Consider the following 22,296-nt stretch of genomic DNA (forward strand, 5'->3'; position numbering starts at 1 on the left):
CTGATTTAGATTCTTTTTATTTCTTTTACTTCTCTGATTGCTGTGGCTAGGACTTCCAGAACTATGTTGAAGAGTAGTGGCAAGAGCGGACATCCTTGTCTTGTTCCTGATCTCAGCAGGAATTCTTTCAGCTTTTCACCATTGAGAATGATGTTCCCTGTGGGTTTGTCATACATGGCCTTTATCATGTTGAGGTAAGTTCCCTCTATGCCCACGTTCTGAAGGGTTTTGATCAGCAATGGGTGTTGGATTTTGTCAAAGGCTTTTTCTGTATCTATTGAGAGGATCATATGGTTATTATTCTTCAGTTTGTTAATGTGGTGTATCATACCAATTGATTTACGGATATACATACATACATATATATAGTCTTTTTAGGGCTGCACCTACAGCATAGGGAGGTTCCCAGCCTAGGGGTCTAATCAGAGCTGTAGCTGCCAGCCTATGCCACAGCCACAGTAATGTGGGATCCAAGCTGCCTCTGCGACCTACACCACAGTTCACAGCAACGGCGGATCCTTAACTCACTGAGCAAGGCCAGGGGTCAAACCCGCAACCTCATGGTTCCAAGTCAAATTTGTTAACCACTGAGCCACAACAGGAACTCCAATTTGTGGATATTGAAGAACCCTTGCTTCCCTGGGATAAATCCCACTTGATCATGATGTACAATCCTTTTAATATATTGTTGGGTTCGGTGTGCTAGTACTTTCTTTAGGATTTTTGCAACTATGTTCATCTGTGAAATTGGCCTGTAGTTTTCTTTTTCTTTTCTTTTTTTTTGTCTTTCTTGGGCTGCATCTGCAGCATATAGAGGTTCCCATGCTAGTGGTCCAGTCGGAGCTGTAGCCTCTGGCCTACACCACAGCCACAGCAATGCTGGATCTGAGCCATGTCTGCAACCTACACCACAGCTCAAGGCACAGCCGGATCCCCAATCCACTGAGCAAGGCCAAGGAACAGACCCACAACCTCATGGTTCCTGTTGGGATTTGTTTACCACTGAGCCACGAGGGGAACTCCTAATTTTTTTTTTTTTGTGGTATCTTTGTCTGGTTTTGGTATCAGGGTGATGGTGGCCTCATAGAAAGAGTTTGGGATTATCCCTACCTCTGTGATCTTTTGGAATGTTTTCGGAAGGATAGGTGTTAGCTCTTCTCTAAATGTTGGATAGAATTCACCTGTGAAGCTATCTGGTCCTGGACTTCTGTTTGTTGGAAGTTTTTTAATCACAGTTTCAATTTCAGTTCTTGTGATGGGTCCATTCATCTTTTCTATTTCATCTTGGTTTAGTCTCAGAAGATTGTACCTTTCTAAGAGTTTGTCCATTTATTCTAGGTTTTCCATTTTATTGGCATATAGTTGCATATACTAGTCTCTTATGATCCTTTGTATTTCTGTGATGTCCGTTGTTACTTCTCCTTTTTCATTTCTAATTTTATTGATTTGAGTCCTCTCTCTTGTTTTCTTGATAAGTCTGGCTAGGAGTTTGTCAATTTTGTTGATCTTTTCAAAGAACCAGCTTTTTGTTTCATTGAACTTTTCTATGGTTTACTTCACTTCTATTTCATTGATTTCTGGTCTGATCTTTATGATTTCTTTCCTTCTACTAACTTTAGGTCTTGGCTGCTCTTCTCTCTCGAGCTGCTTTAGATGTAAAGTTAGCTTGTTTATTTGAGCTTTTTCTTGCTTCCTGAGGTGGGCTTGTATTGCTATAAACTTTCCTCTTAGAATGGCTTTTGCTGCATCCCATAGGTTTTGGAGTGTCATATCTTTGTTGTCATTTGCCGCTAGGTATTTTTTAATTTCCTTTTTTGATGTCTTCAGTGATCCATTGGTTGTTTAGTAGCATGATGTTTCATCTCCACGTGTTTGTGCTTTTTGCAGTTTTTTGTTGTTGATTTCCAGTCGTATAGCATTGTGGTGGGAAAAGATGCTTGATATGATTTCAATGATCTTAAAGTTACCGAGGTTGGATTTGTAGCCCAGGATGTGATCAATCTTAGAGAACATACCATGTGCACTTGAGAAGAATGTGTATTCTGTTGCTTTTGGATGGAGGGTCCTATGAATATCCATTAAGTCCATCTGGTTTAATGCTTCATTCAGGGCCTGTGTTTCCTTATTGATTTCCTCTCTGGATGATCTGTCCATTGCTGTATGTGAGGTGTTTAGGTCCCCCACTAGTATTGTGTTATTGTCGATTTGTCCTTTTCAGGTTGTTAGTAGTTGCCTCATATATTGTGGTGAACCTATGCTGGGTGTGTAGATATTTAAACTTGTTATATCTTCTTCTTGGATTGATCCTTTTATTAGGTAGTGTCCTTCCTTGTCCCTTAAAATATTCTTCATTTTAAAGTCTATTTTGTCTGATATGAGTATTCCTACTCCAGCTTTCTTTTGATCCCCGTTTGCATGGAATATTTTCTTCTATTCTCTCACTTTCAATTTGCATGTGTCCCTAGAAGTAAAGTGGGTCTCTTGAAGACAGCATGTATATGGGTCTTGTTTTTGAATCCATTCAGCCAGTCTGTGTCTTTTGATTGGGGCGTTTAGTCCATTAACATTTGAGGTAATTATTGATATGTATGTTCTTATTGCCATTTTATTAATTGCTTTGGATTTGTTTTTGTTGCTCTTTTTTCTTCCCTTCTTTTCTTGTTGTCTCCTCTTGTGGTTTGATGACTAGCTCTAGTGTGGTATTTGAGTTGATTTTTCTTATTTGTTTGTGTATCAATTGTAGATTTTTGGTTTGCAGTTTTTCTGAAGTTTTGATATAAGAGTCTGTATGTATATGAGATTGTTTTAAGTTGTTGGTCTCTTAATTGCAAGTTCATCTCCAGTGTCTTGCATTTGTACCCACCTCTTCTCGTGATTTCTGATTTTGGTGGCAATATTGTGCCTGGCTGATTTCATATCTTTACTGTATATATACCTTTACTGGTGAGCCTTGTCATTTGTGGTGTTTTTGTTTCCTGTTGCTGTCTTTTCTTTTCTGCCTAGAGAAGTTCCTTTCATATTTGTTGTAAGGCTGGTTTAGTGTTGCTGACTGAATTCTCTCAGCTTTTGTGTGTCTGTAAAGCTTTTGATTTCTCCTTCAAATCTGAATGAGAGCCTTGCTGGGTAAAGGAATCTTGGTTGGAGGTTTTGTCCTTTCCTCACGTTAAGCACATCATGCCACTCCCTTCTGGCCTGCAGAGTTTCTGCTGAAAAATCTGCTGATAACCTTATTGGGGTTTCCTTGTGTGTGATTTGTTTCTTTTCCCTAGCTGCTTTCAAGATTTTCTCTTTGTCTTTAATTTTGGTCATTTGGATTAACGTGTGTCTCGGGGTGTTCCCCCTTGGGTTTATTTTATAGGGTACTCGTTGTGCTTCCTGGATTTGAGTGGGTGGTTCCTTTCCCATGTTAGGGAAGTTTTTGGCTATTATCTTTTGGAATATTTTTTCTCTCCCCTTCTCTCTCTTCTCCTTCTGGCACCCCTATAACATGGATGTTGGTGTGTTTAACATTGTCCCAGATTTCCCTGAGACTCTCTTCATTTGTTTTCAATCTTTTTTCTCTTTTCTGTTCTGCATCCGTAATTTCTTCTAATCTGTCCTCCACCTCGCTTATTCGTTCTTTTGCCTCCTTTATTCTGCTGTTGGCTTCTTGTAATGAATATTTTATTTCAGTTATTGTATTTTGCATCTCTTCTTGTTCAAGTTTTATGTCTTGTATCTCTTTGCTCAGTGTTTCCTGTAAGTTATCCCTCTTTGCCTCCAGTTTATTTCCAATGTCTTGCATCATCTTCAGGATCAATAGTCTAAAGTCTTTTTCCTGGAGGCTGGGACTCTCCTGATCACTTAGCTGTTTTTCTGGGGTTTTTCCTTTCTCCCTCATCTGAGTTATAGTTCTCTGTCTTTTCATTTTGATAGGTTTTTGGTGTGGTGACCTTTTTACAGGTAATAGAGTTGTAGCCTCCCTCACTTCTGGTGTCTGCCCCTCTATGGCTGAAGTCGGTATGGGGGCTTGCTGTAGGCTTCCTGATGGGAGGTACTGATGCCTACCCACTGGTCGGTGGAGCTGATTCTAATCCCTCTGGTGGGTGGGGTTTTGTCTCTGGGTGGGATTAGAGGCGGCTGTGTGCCTGGGGGGGTCTTTAGGTAGTCTGTTTACTGATGCGCAAGGCTATGATCCCACCTGGATTGTTGTTTGTCCTGGGACTTCTCGGTACTGATGGGTGGGGACAGATTTTCCCAAAATGGCCACCTCTAGAAAAGGCACACTGATGAATATTCCCACAATCTTTGCTTCCAATGCCCTTTCCCCACAACAAGCCACATTCACCCCTTGTTTTCCCGGGGGGGTCCTCCATGAACTGCAGTCAGGTTTGACCCAGATTCCCATGGAGTCTTTGCTTTGCCCTGGGATCCAGTGCATGTGAAATTCTGTGTCTGCCTTTTAAGAATGGGGTTTCCATTTCCCCCATTCCCGTGGAGCTCTTGGACACAAGCCCCACTGGCCTTCAATGCCAGATGCACCAGGGCTCTTTCTCCCAGTTCCAGATCCCCACAGGTGGAAGTTTGATGTGGGGCTCAGAATTCTCACTCCTGTGGGGCAGTCTCTGTGAGCCAGTTACTTTCCAGTTTGTGGAGCTTCCCACCCAGGAGGTATGGGGTTGTTTATATCACATAATCACCCCTCCTACCTCTTGATGTGGCCTCCTCTTTGTCTTCTGGAGGAGGATATCTTTTTGAAAGTTTTTGGTCCATTTGGTTGAAGATGGCTCAGTATTTGGTTTTAAATTTTGTTGTTTTTAGGAGAGAAGTTGAGCTCCAGTCCTATTCTGCCATCTTAATCCCATCCCCTGCCTTGCTTCACTTAGTTTAATTTCTAAGTCCATTGATGTTGCTACAAATGGCATTATTTCATTCTTTTTTTATGACTGAATAATATTCTAATGTATATATGTACCACATCTTCCTTATCCATTCCTCTGTTGGTAGACATTTAAGTTTCTTCCATATGTTGGCTGTTATAAATAGTGCTGAAATGAATATTGGTGTGCATGTGTCTTTTCAAATTATGGTTTTCTATGGATATATGCCCAGGAGTGAGAGTGTTGGATCATGTAGTAGTTCTCTTTTTAGTTTTTTGAGGAAACTCTATACTGCTTTCCATAGTTAGTGTACCATTTACAAACCCTTTTCTGTGCACCCTCTCCAGAATTTATTGTTTGTAAACTTTTTGATGATGGCCATTTTTTTTTTGCTTTTTAGGGGCACACCCACAACACATGGAGGTTCCCGGGCTAGGGATCAAATCTGAGCTACAACTGCCAGCCTATGCCACAGCTACAGCAACTCGGGTTCTGAGCCGGGTCTGTGACCTACACCACTGCTCATGGCAACACTGGATCCTTAACCCACTGAGCGAGGCCAGGGACCGAATCTGCAACCTTATGGTTCTGGTTCCTAGTTGGATTTGTTTCCACCGTGCCACAAAATGAACTCCCCACGATGGCCATTTTGACTGGTATCATATTTTTGATTTGCATTTCCCTAATAATTAGCAATGTTGAACATTTTTTCATGTGTTTTTTGGCCATTTCTATGTCTTCTTTGGAGATATGTCTATTTAGATCTTCTGTCTATTTTTTTGTTGTATTGTTTGTTTTTTAATATTGAGTTGTATATGTTGTTGCTATATTTTGGAAATGAGTCCCTTATCAATTGTTTTATTTGCAAATATTTTCTCCCATTCTGTGGGTTTTCTTTTCATTTTGTTGATAGTTGCCTTTGCTGTGTGAAAGCTTTTAAGTTTAATTAGGTCACATTTGTTTGTTTTTATTTTCATTAATTTAGGAGTTAGCTCTGAATAGATGTTGCTGTGATTTATGTCAGAGTGTTCTGCCCATGTTTTCCTCTAAGAGTTTTATAGAATGCAGAATTATGTTAGGGTCCTTAATCCATTTTGAATTTATTTTTTGTATGGTGTTAGGGAGTGTTCTAATTTCATTCATTTACATGTAGCTGTCCAGTTTTCCCAGCATCACTTTTTGAAGAAACTTTCTTTTCTCCTTTGTATATTCTTGATTCCTTTGTCATAGACTAGTTGACCATAAGTTGTGGGTTTATTTCCGGGTTTTCTATGCTGTTCCACTGATCTATATTTTTGTTTTTGTGCCAGTACCATATTTTTTCGGTGACTATAGCTAGGTATATAGTCTGAAGTCAGGGACCTTGATCTCACCCACTCCTTTTTTCTTTCTCAGGATTGCTTTGGCTATTTGGAATCTTTTCTGTTTCCATACAAAATTTTAATATTTTTAGTTCTAGTTCTGTGAAAAATACAATTGATAATTTGATAGGAGTTTAATTGAATCTGTAGATTGCCTTGGGTAGTATGGTCATTTTGACAATATTGACTCTTCCAATCCAAGGACATGATATATCTTTCCATGTATTTGTGTCATCTTTCATTTCTGCAACAGCATCTTATACCTTTCAGAATAAGAGTCTTTGGATACTGGAAGCACATATTCTCATATTCTTTCTTTTCTTTTCTTTTTTCTTTTTTTTTTTAGGGCTGCACCTGTGGCATATGGATGTTCCCAGGCTAGGGGTCCAATCGGAGCTATAGCTGCTGGCCTATGCCACAGCCACAGCAGTGTGGGATCCAAGCCACGCCTGCAACCTACACCACAGCTCACAGCAATGCTGGATCATTAACCCACTGATCAAGGCCAGGGATCAAACCTGCAACCTCATGGTTACTAGTTGGGTTCGTTAACCACTGAGCCACTATGGGAACTCCATATGTTCTTTATTTTTAATGATCTTTTTATTTTTCCTTTACCCATAAAACCCTCCAAGTTATGGGTATATCTGGACAACTTTCTACTTGTTTTTCTCGTCTAAGTTTCTTGTGCAAATAAGTTATCTGTTAATGGAACGTGGTTTTCTCTTGTCTCTTTTTGTTCCTGTTAATCTGATGGGAAGGGACCTGGTCTATAAACTAAGGGCTATCATATTCTAGACTCTGGATGAAGATTTTGGGGTGTTCAGGAGATAAAGCACCTGATTTGGTAAATAGGTCCTTCTGAAAGAAAAAGAGAACAGGAGAGAGTGACAGTTTCACCTAATGCTGGAAAAGCACTCTGAATTATAGGAAATAGATTCATCTTTAGGAATTAGCATTTAGAAATGCTAGAAACAAATTACACTTTTAAGAAAAAGCATCAATACTGATATTATAGCTTATAACAAATGAAAAACATGGCCATGGTCACAATATCCCCTCTCTTTAGTTCAAATGCAAGAAACAGAACCTGTAATTCCAGAACAGTAGGAGATAGAACCTTGAAGTTCCCATGGTGACTCAGTGGTTAATGAACCCTATTAGGATCCATGAAGATGTGGGTTCAGTCCCTGGCCTTGTTTAGTGGGTTAAAGATTCAGTGTTGCTATGAGCTGTGTTGTAGTTTGCAGACGTGGCTTGGATCTGGCATTGCTGTGGCTGTGGCACAGGCCAGCAGTTGCAGCTCCGATTCCATCCCTGGCCTGGGAACCTCCATATGCCTTGGGTGCATCCCCAAGAAAGCAAAAGACAAAAAAAAAAAAAAGAAGAAGAAGAAAGAAAGTAGAACCTGTAATTCAAGACAGGTTCTATTTCTGTCCCCAAAAAACAAAATAGTTATTAAAAAGGGGCATTTGCCTTGTACCTATGAAAAGGAAGGAAAATTTGACGTGAATATTTGACTTATAGATTTGTACAAGAAGTTAGTCACTTTTCTGACAACTTTTATGTTTGTCCATGCTACTATATTAACCTCTACACTTGCATCATCTAAATATTTTTCTGTGGTAGACTTGCTTTTAGCTTTCTTTTCTCATCTTTAGCTGAGAAATCATGGTTCTTCTATGTGTTTACCTATGAGGGCTTTCAATATTTGTGACAATGGATCTCTCTTTGCCTATTATATTCTCTAAACATTTATTAAAGAACTCGAAGAATTTTCCCCAGCTTGGTGGCCCATTCTAGTTCAATATGAGAATAATTTGTTGACAATTGCTAAGACTTTACATGCCTGTAAAGAAGATGCTTTGGTTTTCTTGATATTTTTAGCTGCTGAATAACATAACACCTTCCCAGATAAACTGTAACATCAAATTGAAGTCAAATATTTGGGACATTTTGGTATTAGTCAATAGACAGAAGGTAGTTTCATACCAAAGCCAGCCTATTTATAAATGAAGCAACCTACCATGGAAAAAAAAACCAACTTCACCAATTTGGGGGTTGGTTGAATATTGCAGGCAATGTCATGTGATGGAACAAATGTGGAGGAACAGAAGGAACTTTCTTACATCAGTGGAAACTGAAATATCACACTAGAAACGTAATCGCTGATTTATTACAGTCACATCAGCTTCTCCAATAGATTTCTGAAATTCACTGTAAAACTCACAACAGACAACAAGATGACATATCTAAAGGAAATTAATTTCCATGCTGAGACACACAAAGGGCTATTTAGATTTTAACTGGGGAAACTGAAGCCTCATTACTTCTATCCAGGAACTCCCATTCCCAATTTCAGAAATATACAACTCCACAAGATTTAGAAAATGGAAACCAAGGGGAGCTCTAAGAATAACATAGGAATATGGCAATTACACTTAGGGGTATTCTTGTATATCATTTGTTGTATGCATGGATGGCTTTTTCATACCACCAGCAAAATCATTCAAACAAAAGGGATGGAATCTTACCACTTTTGGAGTAAGGATCAAATAATTCAAGAAATAATACAAAGGTGTGCTCCTGGTCAGAATTTTCTATGGAAAACACATAAAGTAAGACAAAGAAGTCTACTGAGGACATTACTACCTGGGATCCAGTGGCAAATAACTATATAGAGTGTCCTAATCCATTTGGGCAACTATAAAAGACTACAACAGACTGGGTGGCTTATAAAAAAACAAATTTATTTCTTATAGTTCTGGAGGCTGGGAAGTCCAAGATCAGGTGCTGGCAGATTCAGTGTCAGGTGGGGGTCCACTTCTTGTTTCATAAACAGCTGTATTCTGGCTGTGTCCTTCTGAGGCAGAAGGGGTGACAGAGCTCTCTGGAGTCTCTTTATTTATTTATTTATTTATTTATTTATGGCTGCGCCTGCAGCATATGGAAGTTCCCAGGCTAGGGATTGAATCAGAGCTGCAGCTGCAGGCCTATGCCACAGCCACAGCAATGCAAGGATCTGAGCCACTTCTGCAAACTGTGCTGCAGCTTGTGGCAATACCAGATACTTAATCTACTGAGGGAGGCCAGGGATGGAACCTGCATCCTCATGGATAGCATTCGGGTTTGTAACTGCTGAGCCATAGTGGGAACTCCTGGAATCTCTCTTATAAGGGCACTAATTTCATTAATGAGGTCTCCATCCTCATGTCCTAATTACCTCCCAAAGACCCTACTTCAAATATCATCACATTGGAAATTGGGTTTCTACATATGAATTTTGGGAGAACACATTCAGTCCATAGCATAGAACTTCCATCTTTAGAATGTAAGAGAGATTGATCAGTAATGTTGTATATGATGTCTGGATCGCCAGAAGTGTTCCTAGCAGCTAAGTGTTTCAAAGACTTAATGAATTATATGATCTCAATCTTTGTAAATCTTGAATATTTAGAACCTGATGGGGTTGCCATTTCATTTCTATGGTAATTCAGGAGGTCTGTAAAAATTTAAAATAATCAATAATTTACTATACTCTTTATCATACCTCAGTCTTTTGGAAAAGGGGAACAAATGAACCATAATCTAAAGAATTCCTTGACTAAATATTATCAAGCTATCAGCTTACAATGGCCCAGAGTTTCACCTTGGTTCTATTAAAAATAAAGTCAGCATCCTCTGGCAAGCATAGTATTTCTCTCTTTGAGTTATTTGGAAGGTTTATGAATTTAGAGTTTAAGTATAACCTTTTATCTGATGTGATCGAATCCAAAATTTAAAGGGCTTGCCGTTTCTCTGTTACACCATTTTTTGTGGCCGGATGCTGGAAAAATCCCCTGTTAAAAATATGCCATTGTTATTGACCAGGAAATAAAGTCTATATTGAAGTTTTCCAAGCACAAACTGGATTGTCACTAGTTATACAAATACGCTAAAAATGCCTACTTCTACTTCTTCACAGTAGACCTAGACCATTATCTCAAAAGCCTACCAGTATCAAACTCAATTTTTACACATTTGTTTTTTTTTTCTTTTTAGGCTGCACTCACAGCATATGGAAATTCCTGGGCTAGGGGTCTAGTCAGAGCTGCAGCTGTCAGCCTGCCCCACAGCCACAGCAATGCCAGATCTGAGCCACATCTGCCATAGTTTGCAGCAACACCAGATCTTTAACCCACTGAGCAAGGCCAGGGATCAAATCTGCATCCTCACAGACACTATGTTGGGTTCGTAACCCACTGAGAGACAGTGGAGGCTCCTACATGCAATTTTTTAAAGTATAGAGCAACTAAGCAGATTTTTAGCTAATTAGATACTGCCTCCTTTATATACCTGCATCCAACATCTGTTAGATTTACACAAAAAACAAACAATGTAGTTATAAAATAACTCAAGCTGATGCTAACCATTGGGTCATATGACCCAGAGATTCCCTAGCTTACTGCTGAGTGACATTGCCTAGATATACAACCCCTTCTTTGATTCTGCTCTCCCCTAGGAAGTCCCTTGCACTCTTCCCTTTCTGGGTGGTGGCCTCTCTATGGAAGGTCACCTATTGTAAGGGGCTTTTCTTCGAATGTAACCTGTTCAACTGCCAGCCAAATTAAGCTTATTACGGGCTACTTGCCACCTCATAGTTATATCTCAAAATCTTGAGCTCACTATAGGTGGTGACAGGGAGTAGGATTTTCATGATGACTAAGGAAATGGCATGGGGTCTACCCCATCAGTAGGACAATCAATTGGTGAATCGACCATTAAAAGCCTTAAATAATTAGGACTTGGAATACCCCTAAGTCAGTTTGGCACGGCATTTTTTTTTGCCGTACTCCTCTCCCTCTCCCTCTCCCTCCCTCTCTCTCTCTCTCTCTCTATTTTGTCTTTTGTCTTTTTTAGGGCCGCACCCATGGCATATGGAGGTTCCCAGGCTAGGGGTCAAATCAGAGCTGTTGCTGCCGGCCTACGCCAGAGCCAAAGCAACGCCAGATCCGAGCCACGTCTGCGACATACACCACAGCTCACAGCATTGCCGGATCCTTAACCCACTGGGCGAGGCCAGGGATCGAACCCACAACCTCCTGGCTCCTAGTTGGATTCGTTTCTGCTATGCCATAATGGGAACTCCATCCACTCTTAATTTTTTTTGTGTGTGATTTTCCCTTGTATCTTATTAGCTTGGACAAGTGGTAGGACCAGTATTTGGGTGAACTCACAACATTATAACTGATTTTGGGGTCAGAGGTACCAAGTAGCCAGAGGAGATCAGCCCAAATATCCAGATCCCTCACTAGGCAGGTGCTGGAAATTATAAGACCTGTGGGCCTGAAGAGGAAAAAGAGGAAGAGTTCATGCTTCTGAACTAAGAGTAAGCTGACTGTTTCCCCAGAACAAGTTACAATAGGAAGATCTCTCTTTAGCCAGACTGGTGACTTGGGGGTACTCTGAGATGAGAGGATATCCTTATCATGGTGGCTGCTATGGCAAGCAAAGGAGCTAATAAAGTAGACATTAGGCTGAGGCTGTTCTCCTAAGCACGGTTAAGAGAGAGTTTTGTAAGCGGCTGGCATGCCTCTGCTGTTGTGACAATTATGCTATTGCAGATGTCATTCTAGCTCTTCCCCAGAGGGATAGGGGATCCCAAACCTTGTGCTGAGCTGTATAAAGCATTTCTTAAAGTAACTAAAGGCAAGGAAGTTTATATCTCTGCCCCTTCCTGGACTCTGAAAAAGGTCATTGTGCTGCTGAACAGGTGCTCAAAACCATAAGACTCAGGCTAAGCCTTGCTCTAGGCAGCTTTGCATCAGCATGCTACCTGGAGAGGAGGTAGGGGCTTGAACTTCCTAGAGAGATAAGATGGAGGGAAAACTCTGGGGAGGAGGACTAGTGCTCTCCAGAAGAAAAGGCAGCATGATCTCACCACGATAGTGATTGGAATAATTTGCCCTCTAGTTTACTGGTGACCACACACAAAGTAATAAAAACAGAAAAGACAAAAGAGGAGGGCCAAGAACAAGGGGCTGGTTTTCACTTGGTAGAGGAGACATATTCTCTCTCATACCCTGAGGCTTAGTTTCTCCTTAATGTCTTAGCTCAGGAGCCAGATTGAAAACATGCTGCCTGGGTACATAGAATGTGCCTGGTAAGGAGCAAGTTCGACTTCGTGTGAGCTGGAATTAAACAACTGGCTGCTGTAGTATGAGACAAAAAAAAAAAATAGTATCCCTGCTACAGGGTTTTATGTGGAAAATTTGTATGGAAGTTTGTATTGACCCCAGGGGAGACTTTGACCCTGGCCTAATGTATACTTTGTTAAAATGAATTTTTATGGCTTGGAAGGCTGTCTACTCTATGTTAGGCCTTATAATGGCATGGGCCAACTAGTTGGGAATGTTGGAGTGAATTTATCAGGCAATACATGGTGCTTGACATGATGACTTGGCAAGTCCAGAGAAGGCTGAATTGAGTGCTAAATCTACCCAGTTGTTTCTCAGGAAGACGCCTGACAAATGTAAGTCTTCTTTACTGACAATGATGCTATGAACCACAGGGAAAGTCCTGCTGGAAATGATGTTAATGCTAAAACACCAGAGAGGACACAGGTGCCCTGGATTTAATAGAAACTCATGAAAGACTTAGAGTCAAGTTTTGCCTCTTAATTCTACAAACACCACCACCTTGGGCCTAAATCGAAATCACTGTCAACAGTGATGTTGCCTTCCTCCTAGGCCTACAGCTAGGCCCCTGTTTGAACACGAACCTTGAGATATACAGGAGAGGTTATACTGCACCTTAAGGGACAAGAAGGTCCTAGATTGAATGGTCTTTGGTAAATAGGTGCAACAGTTATAATACTTACTAGAGTTAGATTACAACTCATCACAGGCTTCCCTTTTGGGTATAGCTTTACCTCCCATACATGCAGCTGATCTCTTCCAGTGACATGGACCTGCTATATAGGGAACCAGTAGTCACAGAAGTGCCTCCTTCTGTCAGAAAATCACCCTTTTACCATATTAACTGTGGTTTTGGCTCCAAATAATAATCAATACTGGCTTGCTCTGTTGGATGTGAGTACCCAAATCTCCCTAATTCCAGGAAGCACTCATTCTTTACAGGGAACACCCCTCCCCAGAAGGTGACCAGGTTGAGTGGAGGAGTAATTGAAGGGGAAGTTACCTGCTTAACCACTAAAATTGATTATATTATTGCTAAAATATGCTTCTGTCCTAGTTGTTCCCCACCCCACCCCAAAATCTTTTTTTCCCACTATTAGAATGGACTGTAGTCAGGAGGTAACTTCATGGAACAAACCTAAGACTTTTACACTATTGGCAGGCACCACCCAGTAAGAACCAGTTAACCTTCTCCTACTGGTATGGGTGATAAATGTGTGCCACAGTGCCAGCTAAAGTGAGTCACTGAAAGATGATAGCTTCTAATAGCTGACTTATTTAAGACAGGGCACTGATTCCTACTACCTTTGAATTCTCTGGTATAGCCTGTGCTTAAAGCCACAACTAATGAGTAGAAGAAAACTATAGAGAGTTAACAAAGATGTTCTCTTTGTTAGAGCATCTTTACTAGATATTGTCACCTTAGTGGATGATATTTTAAAAGATATGGGTAAAATGGTTTGCAGTTACAGACTTAGCTGACATGTTCTATAAAAATTTCACAGGAAAGTCAACCATAAGTCACCTTCACTTTTGAAGGTTAACAGTATAGCTTTTTCCAGTTGCCTATGGGGTATTTAAATAGTCCTGTGCTATCTTTGTAGGCAGGACCTAAATGCCTGACCCACGTTTGACCTAGAAACTCAGCTTTGACATTATATCAATGACATCCTTCTCATTGGCCCCAAGACTTTGTCTCACAGGTCATCACATCTGTGACAAAGACCTCACTGAGAGGGAATGGGCAATTGCCTCACATAAGATACAAGGCCCCTCTCAATCATTAAATTTGGGGGCTATATTTGGAATTTAGAAAGGGAAGTATTTCAAATTTGGTAAAAGATGAGAACTTAGCAACCAAACCTCCCTCATTGGTAAAGGAGGCCCAGGATTTGGTAGGAATATTTGGATTTTGGTGCTATGTTCCTCACCTCCAACGTTTGTCTTTGTTTATCAAGAAACCTATAAGTTTCTCACTTTTCAGTGAAGACCTGAGTAACAACAAGGCACTAAGTAGACTAATAAACTGAAAGAGACTATTACTTTGGCAGTCCCACTAGTGTCTCCAGGGCAGGACTTAAATTAGAAGTTTTGGCCTCTCCAAATAATTGCTTCCTGGAGCCTCTTGACTAAATGAACATGCAAATGGCTATGCATAGGCTTTTGGTATAAGAAGCCCCTATACTTAGGACAAATGTATTCGCCAGCAGAGAAGCAGCTCCTGGTGATATCCTGGCATTTACTGAAACTTAAGACCTTACTGAGGCAGAGCCAAGAAAAGTATAGAGATAAACTTGGCCTTATTGGAGTTTCACAACTCCAAAAGTAAATGACCATATACCCTGCTCTTGAGGATAACTTGCCAATGCCCCCACCTCTTGGTCAGTGGGGACTGGTAGTAGGATGGTCAATACTCTCAAAATGAGAAAAATAATGGTCTATCTTGACCAATGAAGTGAACATGGCATATAAGGAAGTCAGACAATGGAAAACCACAGCCTATCACCCCTATTAAAACACTCGAATTTCCATAAGAGTGACAGATAAAGTGCCCAATGGTCTGAGCTGCATGCAATACTTCTAGCACTAAAGCATGCTCTTGACAAACATTTTCCTAAGGTTCTATTTTGCCAACTCCTGGTTGGTGGCCAATGGGCTAACAACTAACTTGATTCAACAAAAGCTGGAAAATACATTGAGATATTTAGGGTAAAGAGATATGGGGAAAAAAATCACCACATTTGCTCCCACTCTGCCCATCTTGGTGTACCATACCTCAGCTCATACCAAACAAAATATAGAGGAGGTGTGACACAATATCCAAGCTGATGAACTAACCAGATCACCAAAGTAAGCATCTTGAAAGAGAGAGAGTCCCCAGAACTTTGGGTCTAGCCACTCTACCCCTTCTACTTGTGTGTACCCAAGAAGTCAGGGCATTTGAGTATCATGGGGTTATGAAAATTGATTGTTAATGGAAGAGTTGACCTAGTAAAGAGACATCTACACAAAGCCATTTGGGACCGTATTAAATGCCAAATATCTAAACACTGGAAACATTTTTAGAGAAAAGCCACAACAAAATTGGCAAATTGTCTTAATTAGCTTTCTCCCTGAAGTAGCAGGGATGCCTTAGTGGTGGTAAATATCCACACCGGCCTTCTATTGGCAAGGCACCAATCTTTCCTAATGTTATTAAGAGATTAACAGAACAGCTTTTACTACCTTTGGGAGTGCTACAAGTTACACAGTCAGATCAAAGCTCCCACTTCACTGCAAAGCATATGCAACAATGGGTGTTACAAAATAATGTTGCTTGTGTTTTTGACCTACCCTATTATGCTACAGGAGCAAATACAATAGAAGGAGAAAACGGGTTTATAAAACAAGGACTATTTAGAGATCTTGGAAAACAGTAGTCCCCCAAATTGTCAAAATACTGTGGATAGTCCTGATTACATTAAATTTACACCACCTACCATGGCATAACTAAGCCATATTTAAATTCACAAAAAACAAGGAGATCACCAACAGAGATGATGGCACCACTGCTTTTGTATATACACACACTGGATACAACACAATTACCAGTTTTCATCAACATTGAAGCCTTGACATTATTGCCCACAGCAGAGGAACATCCACCTGATACTGTAACTTTTCCTTTCTTCCTCATAGAAAATCGAGAGACTAGCTGTCTACCCCTCAGTCCTGAAGAGGACTTCATATGAGCTGTTGTCTCTAGAACCAGTGTAAGCATCCACTAGTCACTATCTGGAGAGAGAGGCATCTGTATGCCACCCACATCCTTTGCTCTACTAAAAGCACTATGGAACAAATCCAGATCTGATTCTGATGACCAAGTGGTGGAACTAATTATCCCTGGGTGACATAGAGGGGACAATCAGATACATTACTGCTGGATGCAGATGACCTCTAACTTTAACCCCTACTCTATTGCTGTGGCCTTTCCTTACTTGAGAAGTTCCTACCTTCACCAGTTTGGACTACATGCCCATTGGTTGATCACCCTAGCATGCCACTTTCATACCACACTGGTAAGATTGAGGACAATGGGAATCACATTGTTGGTTATTTAGACTGGTCAATCCTACTAATATGACCACAGACATCAACACTGAGACTAGTACTCTACCTCCTAGGTCTAATACTGCTTGCCCCACCCTTCCCTGCTAAGTCAGACTCTATAATACTGCTGGTGACTCACAGCTTCCTTCTAAGCCCTGTGGGTCAATTTTTACTTCAGATCAAATGAAATCCACTATTATTAAATAGTGTCATCAAGTAAGTAGAATAGACCACTATTTATCAAGTCTCATTTAAGGAATGCACAGAGATATTATGTACCCAATGTTATAACTAGGATGCTCATAATTGTACAATTAAATATAAAATGTAATCCAGAACCAATACCAACAAATCTTATGGCATTACTGAGATAAAATTGTAAATTTTAGTAATCCCTGGGATAATGATAAATTTAAAGGCTGCTAACAATGTATACTCTTACAACTTTTCCTTTTAATTATAATGCTCTCTCTCCTCCTCCAATACAAGCCGCACTTACTGAGGTGGAAAGAAATTGGCACCTTACTATGAAAGTCTTCTGTGATGGTTAATTTTATCTGCCAACTTGCTTGGGCCACAGCACCCAGATATTTAATCAAACACTCATAGCTCTTAAGTGTTAAAGACAATTCATATAAAAAACACTTTTGATCTTATGGAGAGATCTAACCTCTCTTTGCATGGGCGTTTCTCCATCCAAAGGAGCTGGTTAAGGATCCAGCATTGACACAAGCTGCAGAGTAGCTCACAGATGTGGCTCATATCTAGTGTTGCCATGACTGTGATGTAGGCTGGCAAATGCAGCTCTGATTTGATCCCTAGCCTGGGAGCTTCCATATGCCGCAGGTGCAGCAGTAAAAAGAAAAAAAGAAAAAAACATTTGCTAGATTCAATAGTTGCATATCAGGCACCAGGACATGTGCTAATTGCCCAAGCAACAACAACAACAAAAACATCTGGAATAGGAGCTACAAAGCAGTAGTGGTACTACTTTAGATTCAGTTCTAGTAGCTTCCGTTTGGCCTTTCCTACCATAATAGCCCTCAATCTACAATCAAGGAACCAACATGTGGATTCTGCCAATTGTTATGTCTATTCCAGTTATGCATTCTGCAACTGGGGAAGTAACCACAGGATGCGCTGGGAGACCCACTGGACCCACTGTGAAATGGACCTCAGCTAAAACTACACTGATCACTTGACATTCATAAGCCCCTACTTGGAATGGTGGAGCACAGTAATTTTGAGTCCTCCCTGAATTATTTCCAATTCAAAACCAATGTCCAGTAATCCTCCAAATGTTTGATTTTTCTCCCCACTTCATAATCATGTGGTAAATGGCCACAGGTTCTTTTGATGAAGGCTGGGATAAAATTAACAGTATACATTTTTGATAGCATAGTAGAGTCTTTCCTTAAAGGAACATGCCTCACCTTCATTCAAAGGGTTCTGGCTCTGTCAACTGGCTCAAGTCTGGGAATTGACTGAAAGACAGTGAATTTTTGTTTTGGTAATTCAAATTAGATGTTGTTCACTCAAACTCTCCACTTACACAGATCAAGTAAGAATTTAGCAGATTGCTGATCAATATCTTTTCGAGGCACATGATGATCACCTAGGCAATGTGAAAAGTCTGTGCAAGTTAGACTATTTTGGTTACTGCTTTGACTCCATTGTCAGTTATGACAACCAAGCCCATCTTGTCTTTGGTAATTTTTCACCATTTGGCCCCTGCCACCCTAGGATCCAATTATTCTCTTTGCATTTAAAGATTTCCACTGTAATTTCTGACCTATAGAAAAGAGCAAAAAGAGTACTTCAAATTTTCTTCTCACAGTAAAGGTGAAAGTTGTGCCCTCCAGGATGGGTGAGTAAAACTTAAATGCTAAATCCATTCTAATATTCCAGCCTCTCTAAGCCTTTGGATCCCTTCTTTTATAGTACACACAGGCAGTTCTGGTATTTCAACTTCATTTAATATAAGTAAATTTTTGGTCCATTTTCAGCCAATCAACCACATTGTTAGAGCCATTTATAACATCTTGAACTAAAACATTGATTCCATGATTTCTGCTTACTGGGTCCATATTAATAAATTTGTCCTGATCCAACTTCATATTACTTCCACCATCATCCTACCCTCTTAATATCCATTCCCATACATATTCTTCAGATTTCTGTCTGTATAAATTTGAAAAATCACACACCTGTTTTGATGTGTAGCATAACTTTTAGTGGGTCTTTTGGGACTTGAGTCTAGGTATATTGTTTAAAAGCAAAAGGGTGTACTTACAAAAGTAAGAGTCACTAGTGCTTTGCAAAGAAACTACTTTAAGGGAGGCCATTTTTTTTTTCTCAGGAAAAGCAGAGTTAACCTTCTCAGGCAGAAGTGGAGAGACTGGAAAAGAAGACTCTGTAGAATTTAGGGGTATGACATGCCCAGCCTTATTGGAATCTTCCCATTGGTCCCCACTTCTATTTTCAGGATCTTATTCCATCCTAATCAGTGCATTCATTTGAACACAACTTCATCTTACTCCTCATTCCTCATCCTGTACATTTTTCATCTATGCCTTTTTCCTGGGTTCTCATTTGAAAATATACTACCCCATTCATGATCTTTCCATAAACTTGCTATACTGACAGAATGGAATCTTAGGTTGTAAGGTGGGATGTGAGGATACAACATCCATCTCCAGTTCCTATCTCCAAGCACTAACTAGGAGATTTCACCATTACTGGCCAAGTGCTCAGAAGACTGGTATTCATGACCAAAGCTTTTCCTGTCCTCTCTATGATATACTTCCTTTTTAGTAACTTAGCCAAAGCACACACTCAAAGTAAGCTGGTGGGGAACAAAAGACGTTTTTCTCAACCAGTGGACTATAGTTAGTATAGCGGAATTGCATTTTATATAGAGGTTATAGTCTCTCTCTCTTTTTTTTTGTCTTTTTGTCTTTTTTTTTTCCCTAGGGCTGCTTCTGCGGCATATGGAGATTCCCAGGCTAGGGGTCTAATCCAAGCCGTAGCCACTGGCCTACACCAGAGCCACAGCAAAGCGGGATCCGAGCCATGTCTGCAGCCTACACCACAGCTCATGGCAATGCCGGATCCTTAACCCACTGATCAAGGCCAGGGATCAAACCTGCAACCTCACAGTTCTTAGTTGGATTCGTTAGCTGCTGCGCCACGACGGGACCTCCTAGAGGTTATATTCTAAAGTTGATTAAACATTTAAGGGAAAAATCACATGTAGTCAAAATTATTCTTGAAAGTCATTTCTGTATGTAAGCAACTTATACAACTCAACAGCAAAAAAGCCAATCACCCAATGGAAAAAATGGGCAAAGGACCTGAAGAGACATTTCTCTAAGGAAGATACACAGATGGCCAACAAGCACATGAAAAAATGCTCAACATCCCTGATTATTAGAGAAATGCAAATCAAAACTACCATGAGATACCACCTCACGCCAGTCAGAATGGCCATCATTAATAAGTCCATAAATAACAAGTGCTGGAGGGGTTGTGGAGAAAAGGGAACCCTCCTGCACTGCTGGTGGGAATGTAAACTGGTACAACCAATATGGAGAACAGTTTGGAGATACCTTAGAAATCTATACACAGAACTACCATATGACCCCACAATCCCACTCTTGGGCATATATCCAGACAAAAGTTTCCTTGAAAAAGACACATGCACCCGTTTGTTCATTGCAGCACTATTCACAATAGCCAAGACATGGAAACAACCCAAATGTCCATCGACAGATGATTGGATTCGGAAGAGGTGGTATATATACACAATGGAATCCTACTCAGCCATAAAAACGAACGAAATAATGCCATTTGCAGAACATGGATGGAACTAGAGACTCTCGTCCTGAGTGAAGTAAGTCAGAAAGACAAAGACAAATACCATATGATAGCACTTATAACTGGAATCTAACATATGGCTCAAATGAACCTTTCCACAGAAAAGAAAATCGTGGACTTGGAGAATAGACTTGTGGCTGCCCGGGGGTGAGGGGGAGCGGGAGGAAGTGGGAGGGATCAGGAGCTTGGGGTTATCTGATGCAACTTGGAATGGATTTACAATGAGATCCTGCTGAGTAGCATTGTGAACTATGTCTAGATATTTATATTGCAACAGAACAAAGTGTGGAAAAAAAATGTATACATGTGTGTATAACTTGGTCCCCATGCTGTACAGCGGAAAAAAAAAATTAAAAAGAAAAAAAAATAAAAAAAGAAAGTCATTTGTGAAAGGCTTACATAATGTCTGTCAATAAGGCCAGCATTGGAACAGATTCTTGTTTCTTCAACTGAACATCAGATTAAGTAGATGGCTTGTGTTTAGGGTCTCTGGGGCATGAAAAAATATATGTATTTAAATAGTAGAAATACACTCAAGGTGGTGATATACATAAGTATGTCTCATGGTATAAACTACAAGAGGTACACAGAACCTGGGATCATCTAAGTGAAGGGCAGATTCAAATCTTCAAAATTTACTGAGTGGAATGGTAGATGGATTCACCTCCACTATTTATATTCTTATTTCCCACATTTGTGTATGATATGACTCCACTATCCCCAGGAAGTCACATGCCCCCTCAAAAGGTATGTTTGGAGACAAAATCAGAAAATGCCTTTCAAAATGAAATTATTAAGACTCAATCAGAATAGGAGATTAACAAAATGTAGCTAAGCTGGAGAGACAGTATGTGCTTATAATATTGTTACTTATGTGTTTTCCGCATTTCTGTAAGTATACTACATTTTCTTCTAAGCACAATCAAGGATACCAGGAGCCTTCCAAGTTCAGTCAAGCTGTTTCTAAAGTGGAAGTGACTGGCATATAATTCATTGAGGGGAGTTGTCTTGGGTTCAACTGTAACAAAGATGAAGTAATTTTTGTGTCATAACAAAATGGAAATTTGCATAGAATCTTGAAAAAGTAGGGCCTAAACCCAAGAACTCGTCAGTGTTGATCAGCTCTGTGCAAGGAAAAGAGAGTAGTGGCAGACCTAAGTTTTGGTTCCTATGGAGATATATTCTGCTAAGGAGAGGAACGATTTCCCATGCTCCTTCGTGCTCTGCAGGAAATATCTGTAAAGATTAGCCAATCCTTTTTGCTCAGGGTCCAACTATATCCAGCTTCTTCTGATTGCCATAATAATAGCTAACATTTTTTTGGTGCTTATTATGCGACAGGCCTAGTCACACTTTGGTTTGACTCAACACACCAAGTAAGCTCCTAGTCACTTTATTTTACTGCTTTAAATTTTTGTGTTTAAATCTCTCTTTTTCACTCTTAGGGAATTAAGTTATTAAGGAAGTAGAGAGCTTTAGGGCTTGTTCTCAAATGTACGCTCTATGATACCGAAATAAAACTGCTTCATCACTGTGGTGAATTCACTTTGGATTATCTGTGTACTTCATATGACTCCTTAAATCATCCCCCATTTTCCACTCTCCTCCTTATAGAATGTGAATTTATATTCTATAATGTGGTTTATAACTGTTGTTCAAATCCTAGTCCTAAATTGATTGCCTAAGGATGAGCACATGAGTATTTAGATGCTCATTCCAGAGGTTGAAATTGCTGGAAGGAGAGAGAGAGAGAAAAAAAGAGAATTTTTTTTTTTTTTTTTTTTACTGTGGCTGAAACTTAGGAAGTAAACAATAATGCCATGGCCTTGTAGGGAAGCTATAATTCCCCATATTTTCTGAGGAGCAGAGGAGCTGCTCATCAGAGAGAGTGAAGCAAAAAGAAACATTAGAAAGAGAAGCATAAATGATATTGTC

This window comes from Phacochoerus africanus, chromosome X (assembly GCF_016906955.1).
Source record: "Phacochoerus africanus isolate WHEZ1 chromosome X, ROS_Pafr_v1, whole genome shotgun sequence".
Taxonomy (NCBI): Eukaryota; Metazoa; Chordata; class Mammalia; order Artiodactyla; family Suidae; genus Phacochoerus; species Phacochoerus africanus.